Source organism: Brassica rapa, chromosome A04 (genome assembly GCF_000309985.2).
Source record: "Brassica rapa cultivar Chiifu-401-42 chromosome A04, CAAS_Brap_v3.01, whole genome shotgun sequence".
NCBI classification, from domain to species: domain Eukaryota; kingdom Viridiplantae; phylum Streptophyta; class Magnoliopsida; order Brassicales; family Brassicaceae; genus Brassica; species Brassica rapa.
In genome coordinates, this window is record NC_024798.2 from 4,135,859 (window position 1) to 4,150,387 (window position 14,529).

The window sequence follows — 14,529 nt, forward strand, 5'->3', positions numbered from 1 at the left end:
CTTACAAGCTGAACATTTTTAAATCAGTAAAACAAATTTATGCTATTGTCTTTTCATGTATCATCAAATGGGATTATAAGAAATTAACAAGAAATTGAGTTAGAACCAAAACTAAATGTAACACATAATCAAATAATTCAAAAAAAAAATTCAATAATTAAAATATATACTCTCTTTGTCTTTACAAATTTAAGTTTAATTATTTTCACACCTATTAAAAAAACATGCTAAATATTGAATATTGATTAATTTGAAATAAACTATATCCAAAACTTTTTACCAATAGAGATTCGGTAAACATAATGTTTTTAAAAAGTTACATTTACCAATAAACAAAGTATCAAAAATGTAAAATATATTTTTGAAAATTTATTTTAAAAAAAAAGGTGAATCTTTTTTAAATGAAAATAATATATCTTTTTTTTTTTGTCATCAATGAAAATAATATATCTAAAACAGTAAAAAAACAACAAAATAAAAATGTGTAAAAATGCAACAAAGTTTAGGACACAAATTAGAAAGTCCCCAAATACAAATCAAATAAAAATATGAAAACAATATATAGATTTACATTATATGAATAAGAGACACAATATAACATTATTTGACAAAAATAATAAAAGTAAAATAAAATAAACCTATAAAAAGACTTATACCGTTAAATAAAAATAATCTAATAAAAATATATATCTCAACGATCCTATTATTATATTTCAATTAAATTTGTGGAATATCAAACAATTTTAACCAAAAGGATGATTAGAACGAATAAATGATACAACAGTTTACACATAATATATAATCATGTTTTTTTTAAATATAAATAATATTAAATAAAAATTGTAGTTAGATTGTAATATATTATTTCGGTTTATAGTCTACCAAATGATATAGTAAATAGTAATATTTTTTAGAAATTTTTAGTGTATAATTATGTCGTTATAATCATATCACATATGTCATAACATCATCTCATATAAGCTTAGTGAGGCTCAAACCAGTATGACCAAACCAATATAAATCAACAGAACCGAGTTGGATAGATTGACTTGGATTTGCCTGTACCGAAAATACCTAGAAGATTTTTTTTTAACCCATAAAACTGAATAAACTGGATGAACCAATAAATTTATAATATATTAGTGAACTTATTTATAAAATTCATTATACAATATAATAAAACAAAATTGAATTTACTGGTTTACATAAGAATATTTATTTGGTGAACATTTAACATAAGAATACTTATTTGCTTTACGTTGGGCGGGGGTCTTTTGTTTTTCCTTATCTTACGATAAATATTCCTCGTAACATTTATTCATACAATAACGGAACAGTATTATTATCTATCTTTTAGTATTATTTAGCTATTTAAATAAACCAGACACCTTGAATTTTGAAAAATTTAGTATTTTGTTCTAATAATTCTAAATTGTATTAGGTTTAGGAGGTCTTTGGTTCACATTCTCAACAAATTTAATAAAACAAAGATTCCGTTTGGAAGATAAAAGATTTTCCTTCAAGTTATTGATACAATAATGCAACAATTTTTGTTATTTAAATCTAATTTAAAATAAAATATTCTGGACACAAAGAAAATTTCACATATGAAAGTAGCAGATTATATTTATGTTTTACGAATCAAGTTTGTAAACAACCATATATCCTTCGCCTTACATCCCAAGCAAATCCATAAACATATTAAAAAAAAGATTCTCATTTAACTCAAAACCCAAACGTATGCAACCATGCTCAAGAGACATTTAAATTGCTCATTAACACCTTTAATGACACTAACACACCCAAACGCTCGAAGGGCATGAGAAATCCATTAATATCTCGAAGAAAGCCATCACTATATAAATGGTCTCTCATTCACTAATATCATCATAAAACCACAACACAAAGCATTCAAGCATGTCTAAACATATGATCATCTCTGGCCGTAAAACTGAAAAGCCGGTGCGACGCACCCATTATATGGTGCAGCTAAGAAATGCAGGAGAATACTTCCTAGCTGACGTCCGCGGGTGTCTTTATGCTTATCCCGGCGAGGTGACAGAAAAAGAGTACAGAAGCATCTGCAAACACGCACACCTGAGAGAGCTCTCCACAAATCTGCTATGTACTCTCCATAGTTACAAGGGTGAGATGGAGATTTGACTTAAGTATGGGAATAGAGAGGCACATTATATTGAAGGAATAAAGCATTTCTTCGCCTTACATAATCCTCGCAAAGGACTGAGGCCTCTCAAGATTTACGCAATAAATCACTATGAAAAAGGTAATTATCTGTTCGCATTTCTTAAATTGCTCGCAGGTGACCATGATGAAAGGATTAAGCTTCCAAACCTCCAAGAGAAAGGTATAGAAGCTTCATCCCTTGGAGGTCTAGAAGCTTCATCCCTTCATAATGGTCACCTGCAAGCAATTTTAGAATTGCGAACAGGTAAATTATCTTTTCCATAGTGATTTGTTGCCGGAAATCTTGAGATACCTCAATCCTTTGAGAGGATTGTGTAAGGTAAAGTAATGCTTTATTCTCTCGATATAATGTGCCTCTCTATTCCCATAAGGCAAATCTCCATCTCAGCCTTGTAACTACGGAGAGTAGGTAGGGATATTTGGAGAGCTCCTTCAGGTGTGTGTGTTTGCAGATGCTTCTGCACTTTTTTGATGTCATCTCGACTGGATGAGCATCAAGACACCTACGGACGTCAGCTCACTATGAGCTGAGCTGAGTTGAGCGAACTAGCTTATTTTGACACCCCTACGGATTAGATTAATTGATACAAAACTTTAAAAAAAAAACCCTATTTTTTCTTTGCAAATATTTCTACTTAATTTATCATATTAATTTATAAAATGTAGTATTTTAGAAGAAAAAAAATATCCAAGTGGAAGATATTTCAAACAGGCAGACTTTACTTTTCGGTAATAAATATCAAACAGGTTGACTCGTCTCCTTATCTCCACTCTCAAATCTTTGGCATAACCTTACTTGTTACTACACCTTATCCTTTTCAAAGCACCTCATATCAAGAGAGCTTTTAACCATGTCTGGCTCTGCTTCTTCCCTTTCTCTATCTTCATTCAATCCTAAATCTCTTCCTCCTCCATCTTTCCAGGTCCGCCTCCGTCTTACCTCCTTCCCTCTCCTTCAAACTCCACTCCCACCATCTCCTCTCCTCAAATTTCAAGGTGGAGGAAGACATGTTCGCCGACGATGATTCTGCTGGAACTATTTTTTTGAACATTATGAATAATGTATTCATATGTCAAAAAAGAATTTTATTTGAATGAGAAATGGAGGTCTAATGTGTGTGATTTGAGAAATTTGTATAAAGTAGCAAATACACATATTGAATATTTAGACTTGTATTTGGGTTTTTGATTTGTTAGTTGAACTTCATGTTCATTAACTTAATATTATAAATCAAATATATGTTGATCTTTTATATTGATAAAATATAAAAAAGAAATCTATTTTAAAGTATATTATTTAGTTTGAATTAGTCAAACAATAATAATTTTACTATTTAATTTCTTGGTCAAAATGTGGAATAAATTCACATAATAATTGACACAATTAAAGACTCCATTAGTGCACCATGGAAGGTTTCATTTTTGTGTTGAAAAATGAAACTTGTGCTTCTCATTATGTTTTTATAAAAGGGTTTGGTAAATAGACACTCAACAATAACAAATCACTTTCTCCTACTCAGAATTGTTATGCTAGTATTTTTTTTTTTTTAGTCTGAGAGTACATCACAAAATTAGGTTTGATAGATTCTGTTTTTCGGTGATGGTAAACAGAAAAAATGTTGCTGTTGTATCCTGAGAATCTAAGCGCTATGAAACTGTCACACTATGGAGTGTTTAAAGATTTAAAGAAGATTAATCATCTCGACTCTGCAATTCTTCTTTATTCGCTTGTTTTGGTATTGTAAATTTTGACATATTTTCTTATTATTTTTACAAATATCAGTTGTTCCTATTGTAGTAAAATAAGGTTCTTACACTTTTAAATATTTAAATATTTTTTTTTCTTTTGCACTAACAATACTGATATTTGTTAAAAGTTTTATTTATAAGAATAGGTTAATCGACGGTCTCGAAACAAAATCTGGATTTGTGCTTTCTCCACGCAGTTTTGATATTGTGTAAAGCTTGTGTTCTTGCGCTAACATTCCTTTTTGCAGGATCGCTTGAATTATTTTAAATATTTCTCATGCACTTAAGTGTTTCGGTTGTGATTTGCATGATTCATTGATTATTAGCATTGTTTGCCTCTGGTTAATATTGGTGCAACTTGATCGCTTTTAGTCATGTCGTGCAATAAGACTTGACTGTTCGTTAGTTTATATTATTGGTTAAAAACTTTTTTATTTGGTTGTCATTTTTTGATTCACTGTTTATAAAAATAAAATTGACTCTTTTGATTTCATTTCAAGCAATCAAACGTTTAAGACTTTAGAGATTTTGTTTTGGTATCTTGACTTTTGTTATTAAATAGTTAAAAACGTTTTTTTTTTTCAGTGGTCAAAAATGTGTAAATGTTTGACTTGGTTAAAGACAATTTGTTTGTTTTAATTATCAAGAATAAGAATGACTAACGTTTTGATTTCTTGTTTCAGATTTTTTGGAACAACTTAATTTGATTATTAAGTGCTTAATCATGAGAAAGAACAATGATTCAAGTTTCAAATATGTTGAAACCATAGTCATAAATAACATTTTGATTCTTAAGGGATCATGTTGTATGAATGGAAATGGATTTGTGAATCAACGCCACAAATTAAGTTTGGGAGAGGTATCTAATTATATAAAAAATTGTTCGAGTCCCTCCTGCAGTGTCCACGTGGAAAGTCTTTTGTTATAGACGCGACGCGTGTCTCGCTTCTCCACAAACCGAGCTTTCTTTTCTCCATTTCTCTCTATTGTTTTGGGCTTCGGTTAACAGGCCCGTAAAAAAGAGTGAAGAGGAACCCTAGATCACGTTTTCATGGTCGCCTCCGTCCTGTCTTTACGTTTCCGGTAACGGTTCAGCCGAGACTTAACTCCCATTGATTGTTACCTCCACGATGTGTCTTCAATGCGGTCATTGCGTCACAGAGGCGGTTATTGTGTCTTCAATGCGGTTATTGTTACCTCCACGATGTGTCGCAATTGAAACAGTAGCTTTGTCTCCATATCTTTGTGCTCTACTGCGTTTGTTAGTCGTCTTCGTCCAACTCCTTCGCGGCCAGGAAGGAGCTCAAACCTTGCCTCTTCGAAGGATGGATGGCCAACGACATCGCTCCCGGCGGTCAGCTAACCACCACCACCACCGACGTCGAGAACCTTCCCGGCTTCCCCGAAGGCATCCTCGGTATCAACATCGTCGACAAGTTCCGGAAGCAATCAGAGAGGTTCGGCACCGAGATCTTCACGGAGAAGGTCACCAAGGTCGATTTCTCCTCGAGGCCGTCCAAGCTCTTCACCGATTCGAGAACTGTGCTCGCCGACGCGCCGACGCCGTCATCATCTCCACCGGAGCTGTTGTGAAACGGCTGAGCTTCGCCGGATCTGGCGAAGGCGCTGATGGTTTCTGGAATGGAGGGATCTCGGCATGTGCGGTATGCGACAGCGCCACTCCGAACTTCAGGAACAAACCGCTGGTGGTTATCGGCGGCGGAAACTCGGCGGAGGAGACTCGGCAATGGAGGAGGCGAGATACGTTCAGGGCGTCGAAGATCATGCAGCAGAGAAAGGCGTGCTGGTAGTTTGAAGGTGAAGAACGTTGTTACTGGTGACGTTTCAATTTGAAAGTGTCTGGGTTGTTATTTGCGATTGGTCATGAGCCGGCAACGAATTTCTTGGATGGGCAGTTTGAGCTTGATGAGGATGGGTATGTGGTGCCAAGCCTGGTACCACTAAGACGAGCGTAGTTGGTGTGTTTGTTGCTGGAGATGGCAAGATAAGAGCTATAGGCAGGCTATTACAGCTGCAGGAACTGGTTTGTTTTCCACATCTCTATTTACGTTTATAGAAAAGTAGATAATAGAGTATCTGATATTTGATTGTTGCTACCTCCATTGATTGTTACCTCCACGATGTGTCTTCAATGCGGTCATTGCGTCACAGAGGCGGTTATTGTGTCTTCAATGCGGTTATTGTTACCTCCACGATGTGTCGTAATTGAAACAGTAGCTTTGTCTCCATATCTTTGTGCTCTACTGCGTTTGTTAGTCGTCTTCGTCCAACTCCTTCGCGGCCAGGACGGAGCTCAAACCTCGCCTCTTCGAAGGATGGATGGCCAACGACATCGCTCCCGGCGGTCAGCTAACCACCACCACCACCGACGTCGAGAACCTTCCCGGCTTCCCCGAAGGCATCCTCGGTATCAACATCGTCGACAAGTTCCGGAAGCAATCAGAGAGGTTCGGCACCGAGATCTTCACGGAGAAGGTCACCAAGGTCGATTTCTCCTCGAGGCCGTCCAAGCTCTTCACCGATTCGAGAACTGTGCTCGCCGACGCGCCGACGCCGTCATCATCTCCACCGGAGCTGTTGTGAAACGGCTGAGCTTCGCCGGATCTGGCGAAGGCGCTGATGGTTTCTGGAATGGAGGGATCTCGGCATGTGCGGTATGCGACAGCGCCACTCCGAACTTCAGGAACAAACCGCTGGTGGTTATCGGCGGCGGAAACTCGGCGGAGGAGACTCGGCAATGGAGGAGGCGAGATACGTTCAGGGCGTCGAAGATCATGCAGCAGAGAAAGGCGTGCTGGTGGTTTGAAGGTGAAGAACGTTGTTACTGGTGACGTTTCAATTTGAAAGTGTCTGGGTTGTTATTTGCGATTGGTCATGAGCCGGCAACGAATTTCTTGGATGGGCAGTTTGAGCTTGATGAGGATGGGTATGTGGTGCCAAGCCTGGTACCACTAAGACGAGCGTAGTTGGTGTGTTTGTTGCTGGAGATGGCAAGATAAGAGCTATAGGCAGGCTATTACAGCTGCAGGAACTGGTTTGTTTTCCACATCTCTATTTACGTTTATAGAAAAGTAGATAATAGAGTATCTGATATTTGATTGTTGCTACCTCCATTGATTGTTACCTCCACGATGTGTCTTCAATGCGGTCATTGCGTCACAGAGGCGGTTATTGTGTCTTCAATGCGGTTATTGTTACCTCCACGATGTGTCGTAATTGAAACAGTAGCTTTGTCTCCATATCTTTGTGCTCTACTGCGTTTGTTAGTCGTCTTCGTCCAACTCCTTCGCGGCCAGGACGGAGCTCAAACCTCGCCTCTTCGAAGGATGGATGGCCAACGACATCGCTCCCGGCGGTCAGCTAACCACCACCACCACCGACGTCGAGAACCTTCCCGGCTTCCCCGAAGGCATCCTCGGTATCAACATCGTCGACAAGTTCCGGAAGCAATCAGAGAGGTTCGGCACCGAGATCTTCACGGAGAAGGTCACCAAGGTCGATTTCTCCTCGAGGCCGTCCAAGCTCTTCACCGATTCGAGAACTGTGCTCGCCGACGCGCCGACGCCGTCATCATCTCCACCGGAGCTGTTGTGAAACGGCTGAGCTTCGCCGGATCTGGCGAAGGCGCTGATGGTTTCTGGAATGGAGGGATCTTGGCATGTGCGGTATGCGACAGCGCCACTCCGAACTTCAGGAACAAACCGCTGGTGGTTATCGGCGGCGGAAACTCGGCGGAGGAGACTCGGCAATGGAGGAGGCGAGATACGTTCAGGGCGTCGAAGATCATGCAGCAGAGAAAGGCGTGCTGGTGGTTTGAAGGTGAAGAACGTTGTTACTGGTGACGTTTCAATTTGAAAGTGTCTGGGTTGTTATTTGCGATTGGTCATGAGCCGGCAACGAATTTCTTGGATGGGCAGTTTGACCTTGATGAGGATGGGTATGTGGTGCCAAGCCTGGTACCACTAAGACGAGCGTAGTTGGTGTGTTTGTTGCTGGAGATGGCAAGATAAGAGCTATAGGCAGGCCATTACAGCTGCAGGAACTGGTTTGTTTTCCACATCTCTATTTACGTTTATAGAAAAGTAGATAATAGAGTATCTGATATTTGATTGTTGCTACCTCCATTGATTGTTACCTCCACGATGTGTCTTCAATGCGGTCATTGCGTCACAGAGGCGGTTATTGTGTCTTCAATGCGGTTATTGTTACCTCCACGATGTGTCGTAATTGAAACAGTAGCTTTGTCTCCATATCTTTGTGCTCTACTGCGTTTGTTAGTCGTCTTCGTCCAACTCCTTCGCGGCCAGGACGGAGCTCAAACCTCGCCTCTTCGAAGGATGGATGGCCAACGACATCGCTCCCGGCGGTCAGCTAACCACCACCACCACCGACGTCGAGAACCTTCCCGGCTTCCCCGAAGGCATCCTCGGTATCAACATCGTCGACAAGTTCCGGAAGCAATCAGAGAGGTTCGGCACCGAGATCTTCACGGAGAAGGTCACCAAGGTCGATTTCTCCTCGAGGCCGTCCAAGCTCTTCACCGATTCGAGAACTGTGCTCGCCGACGCGCCGACGCCGTCATCATCTCCACCGGAGCTGTTGTGAAACGGCTGAGCTTCGCCGGATCTGGCGAAGGCGCTGATGGTTTCTGGAATGGAGGGATCTCGGCATGTGCGGTATGCGACAGCGCCACTCCGAACTTCAGGAACAAACCGCTGGTGGTTATCGGCGGCGGAAACTCGGCGGAGGAGACTCGGCAATGGAGGAGGCGAGATACGTTCAGGGCGTCGAAGATCATGCAGCAGAGAAAGGCGTGCTGGTGGTTTGAAGGTGAAGAACGTTGTTACTGGTGACGTTTCAATTTGAAAGTGTCTGGGTTGTTATTTGCGATTGGTCATGAGCCGGCAACGAATTTCTTGGATGGGCAGTTTGAGCTTGATGAGGATGGGTATGTGGTGCCAAGCCTGGTACCACTAAGACGAGCGTAGTTGGTGTGTTTGTTGCTGGAGATGGCAAGATAAGAGCTATAGGCAGGCCATTACAACTGCAGGAACTGGTTTGTTTTCCACATCTCTATTTACGTTTATAGAAAAGTAGATAATAGAGTATCTGATATTTGATTGTTGCTACCTCCATTGATTGTTACCTCCACGATGTGTCTTCAATGCGGTCATTGCGTCACAGAGGCGGTTATTGTGTCTTCAATGCGGTTATTGTTACCTCCATGATGTGTCGTAATTGAAACAGTAGCTTTGTCTCCATATCTTTGTGCTCTACTGCGTTTGTTAGTCGTCTTCGTCCAACTCCTTCGCGGCCAGGACGGAGCTCAAACCTCGCCTCTTCGAAGGATGGATGGCCAACGACATCGCTCCCGGCGGTCAGCTAACCACCACCACCACCGACGTCGAGAACCTTCCCGGCTTCCCCGAAGGCATCCTCGGTATCAACATCGTCGACAAGTTCCGGAAGCAATCAGAGAGGTTCGGCACCGAGATCTTCACGGAGAAGGTCACCAAGGTCGATTTCTCCTCGAGGCCGTCCAAGCTCTTCACCGATTCGAGAACTGTGCTCGCCGACGCGCCGACGCCGTCATCATCTCCACCGGAGCTGTTGTGAAACGGCTGAGCTTCGCCGGATCTGGCGAAGGCGCTGATGGTTTCTGGAATGGAGGGATCTCGGCATGTGCGGTATGCGACAGCGCCACTCCGAACTTCAGGAACAAACCGCTGGTGGTTATCGGCGGCGGAAACTCGGCGGAGGAGACTCGGCAATGGAGGAGGCGAGATACGTTCAGGGCGTCGAAGATCATGCAGCAGAGAAAGGCGTGCTGGTGGTTTGAAGGTGAAGAACGTTGTTACTGGTGACGTTTCAATTTGAAAGTGTCTGGGTTGTTATTTGCGATTGGTCATGAGCCGGCAACGAATTTCTTGGATGGGCAGTTTGAGCTTGATGAGGATGGGTATGTGGTGCCAAGCCTGGTACCACTAAGACGAGCGTAGTTGGTGTGTTTGTTGCTGGAGATGGCAAGTTAAGAGCTATAGGCAGGCCATTACAGCTGCAGGAACTGGTTTGTTTTCCACATCTCTATTTACGTTTATAGAAAAGTAGATAATAGAGTATCTGATATTTGATTGTTGCTTAATTACATAGTGGTTTAAGGAACCCATTTTAGCTTTTTGAAAGTCATTAACTTTTATTGATGTAATCCTTTCATTTGCTCAATGTGTTTTGCGTTGTTTACCATTTCATTTGTGAGATCATTTTCAGTGGTTTCATGAGTAGTTTGTTGAAGTGAACAATTTTTTAAAAATGTATGATTGCTCTGTTCAAAGTGATGAGTTGGGTTTTTGAAGTCATTAGCTTTTTATGGTGCATGTTTGTCTACTGTTACCTCCATTCCCATTACGATGCATGTTTCAATTACTACTGTTTTTTTTTTCCCTTCTTCCTGCATTATATGCATTGTTTCATGTTTGCTTTAAAGAAATTCTAATAGCTTCTAATTCCATATCTATTAAACTATATTCTAATCCTGTTCTACATAATTACATAATTATGAATGACTCAAAACTTGTGGCACAAGTTAACTTCTCTGCAATTTGGGCTACTAATAAAACGATAACTATTGGGCCTAGATTATTAACAATACACTTACCGTTCGGAAATCCACGGAAGATATAGTTTCATCATGATGTATACTAATTCACTCAGAGAGATAAAAGATACCACCACTATAGTATTTTGTTACAAACACAATATTAAACTTCGCCTTACTTACCCAAAATGCACGTTCGGAAATCATATATTAAAGTTAGTGTACTCCATGGAATTCAACCTTTATGTATTTCTTGCAAATTATATTCAAAACAACCAGTAAAATAATACCATTAGTATAATTTAAAATATATCAAAAATTAAATATGAGATCCCGCCCGTAGGGCGGGCCGACCCTAGTGCCACATATAAATTTGTTTGTCATAGAAAATAAAATGTTTGTTGATACAGATCAAAACATTTATATTTTTTTATTGCTTAAATGCAAGTTGTAAAAAGATCGACAATGCACAAAGAATGAAAATTTACAGACTAATGTGACTGAAACTAACATATGTATTGTAGTTTTTAGAGTTAATATGGTTGAGAATAACCATATAAGATGATGGTTTTGATGCCACAAAGAGTATCTTTTAATGATATGATATTTCCTAAAAAGCAAAAATATGTTTTGAAAAAACTCAAAGCATATAGAAGTTGGATTTATAAATCAACTTGAGAGAACTATGAAAATAGTTGTATGAAAAATGTGAATTTCTAAGAATGAAACACATATTAAAGAAAATTGTAATAATTTTTGAAATTGTTATTTATCCATTTAAATCTAAAGGAGTTGTAGATTAACTTTCTAAACTCTTAAGAAATGTTAAATGTAAATATGCATGGTTTTGAGTTATCTCAAGAAATGTAGGGGAAGCCTTGCTTACCATATAAAGTCGTTGGCAAGAGGCCAAATGAACTTAGTGATAGTTATCACAATATGATTTATTTTTGAGAAAAAAAAAACTTGTTGTCGTACATTAAGTTTTGTGTATAATGGTTAATTGTATCTTGAAAAAAAAAAGGACAAAAATCATTAGACAATTGATCTCGACTAATCTCAAGAGATTATATTCACTATGATGATAACCTAGGATCTTTTTATTAAAGGTGTGTCATGAGATCAAATTTTTATATCATCAAAAGGAATGGGTTGTCTGTGAATTAAGATGATCATTGGCGGTAACTCTACCTAACTGACTGGAGATCCTAAGAAATAGGTTCAAAGAGACAACTAAGTCAAACTAAATCTGCCCAAAGCACTGTAAGACTTTCGATCTATACCCAGTTCCTATGATGATTAAACAGTATTACATGTAAGGAATAGAGGATAAGAATTTGCTTTTAATGATTTGTGTCCATTGTTTTGAAATATGAATGAAATAGCAAAACTAATGGCAAATCACCTTGTGAGTGTGAAATGGAGCCGTTTCTAGGAGAATGAAGGAAATGTTATATTCTCCAAGTTCACTCATGATTAACCAAGACTGTTTACGGCCAAAATGAACACAATAGAGAACCTAGTTATGTGAGAGAATGAAGATGTGTTATAGATATTTTCTAGGTTTACACCAAAGCCCGAGAGGTTCAAGACATCATGACCACCTTCTGGCCGAGTAAATCCGATAGCTATTAACAATGACTGGTTCAAGGCTGAAAAATTGCTACCAACTCATCATGCAGTGAATTTTTCGTTTGTACTCTCAAAAGTTCTTAGTTGAGTCTTGTCGAGTCTTGTCTACGAAGTCAGGTCTGTCGAGTCGTCTAGTGTCTAGAGTCATTTTTATTCATGTGGGGGATTGCTGGAACTATTTTCTTGAACATTATGAATAATGTATTCATATATCAAAAAATAAGTTTTATTTGAATGAGAAATAGAGATCGAATGTATGTGATTTGAGAAACTTGTATAAAGTAGCAAATATACACGTAAGACATTTGAACTTGGATTTGGGTTTTTGATTTGTTAGTTGGGACTTCATGTTCATTAACTTTATCTTATAAATCAAATATATGTTGATCTTTTATATTGATAAATATATAAAAAAGAAATACATTTTAAAGTATATTATTTAGTTTGAATTGGTCAAACAATGATAATTTTACTCTTTAATTTCTTGGTCAAAATGTGAAATAAATTCACATAATAATTGACAAGAATTAAAGACTCCATTAATGTACCATGAAGCACTACAAGAAAACAGCGGTATTCTGACGGACGTTCCGACGGAAAATGAATTCCTCGGAATATACCGAGGAATTTCCGAGGCAATTCCGAGGAAACACAAAATTTGGCTTCCTCGGAATTTCCTCGGAATATTCCGACGGAATTCCGAGGATAATACATCTCGTCGGAATATTCCGACGGAATACCGAGGAAACTAGTATTCCTCGGAAAAAACCGATGAATTCCGAGGAAATATTATAGACGTTAGAGAGCCGTTGGAGAGCCGTTGGGGGATTTTAAAAATTCCGAGGAAATTCCGACGAACTAGCCGTTTGCATCGGAATTCCGTCGGAATTTCCTCGGACCGTCGACAGGATTTCAACTATAAATACAAGCACCCCTCTTCCTCTTCATTCACTCCATATCTTCATCCTCCCTCTCACTTTCTTTACACACGAATTTGATTCATAAAAAACATGTCTTCTTCAAATTATTTTCGTTCTTGGATCGATCGACCTCATTTGGATCCGAACACGAGATTGCTTACGGAAGAATACCAACAAGGTATAACCGAATTCATGGGGTTAGTTCACCGACAACCGGAAGCAAAAACAGGTATGTTAAAATGTCCTTGCTCTAATTGTAAAAATAAAAAAGTTATTAAACAATGGGATGTTTGGACTCATCTATATTTGAGTGGGTTTACACGAAGTTACAAAATTTGGTATCATCATGGAGAAACTGATTATGAACATGGTAGTACTAGCGAACCTCAGCCAGCGGTTAGATTAGAAGATCCAATTAGAACGGATGTAGATTACGGTGTAGGTACTGAGCAGATGGTAAATGATCATTTTAGAGGGGAAGATTTACCCAATGCCGAAGCTAGGAGATTTTATGATATGTTGGATGCTGGAAAGCAACCATTGTACGAAGGTTGCAGAGATGGTCATTCAGCTTTATCATCTGCTACAAGATTGATGGGCATTAAGACGGATTATAATTTGGCTGAAGACTGTGTGGATGCGATTGCTGATTATGTAAAAGGTATTCTACCCGAAGATAATGTAGCTCCTGGCTCATACTACGAGGTTCAGAAACTCGTAGCTGGTCTTGGTTTATCGTATCAGGTAATAGATGTATGCAGAGACAACTGCATGATTTATTGGAGGGCGGATGAACAGCGGGTTTCATGCAAATTTTGTGGGAAGCCTCGTTATAAAGATACGAGTGGAAGAGTTCCAGTACCATATAAAAGGATGTGGTATTTGCCTTTGACGGAAAGGTTGCAGAGGCTGTATCTGTCTGAACGCACAACGCAACCAATGAGATGGCATGCGGAGCACTCAACAGATGGTGAGATCAGACATCCTTCAGATGCAAAAGCGTGGAAGCATTTCCAATCAAAGTATCCCGACTTTGCGTATGAGAGAAGAAATGTCTACCTTGGATTATGTACTGATGGTTTCAGCCCGTTTGGCAAGAGTGGAAGACAGTATTCTCTATGGCCAGTCATTCTTACACCATACAACCTACCCCCAAACTTGTGCTTGCGACGAGAGTTTTTGTTTCTCTCGATTCTCGTTCCCGGACCAGAGCATCCTAAGAGATCACTTGATGTGTTTCTTCAGCCACTAATATATGAGTTGCAACAACTATGGGCTCAAGGTGCTGAAACATACGATGTTTCGTGTAAAGAAAACTTTCAAATGCGGGCAGTACTAATGTGGATAATAAGTGATTTTCCAGCATATGGTATGTTATCTGAATGGACAACGCATGGAAGGCTATCA

At 39.2% G+C, this 14,529-nt stretch overlaps 5 pseudogenes; all 5 read left to right on the plus strand.

The window, feature by feature from the left end:
• Positions 1–5,226: 5,226 nt before the first annotated feature.
• On the plus strand, positions 5,227–11,514 carry LOC117133438 (annotated as a pseudogene).
• On the plus strand, positions 6,237–11,514 carry LOC117133439 (annotated as a pseudogene).
• Positions 7,248–11,514, plus strand: LOC117133437 (annotated as a pseudogene).
• LOC103863427 lies at positions 8,118–9,072 on the plus strand (annotated as a pseudogene).
• On the plus strand, positions 9,270–11,515 carry LOC103863428 (annotated as a pseudogene).
• The last annotated feature ends 3,014 nt before the right edge of the window (positions 11,516–14,529 follow it).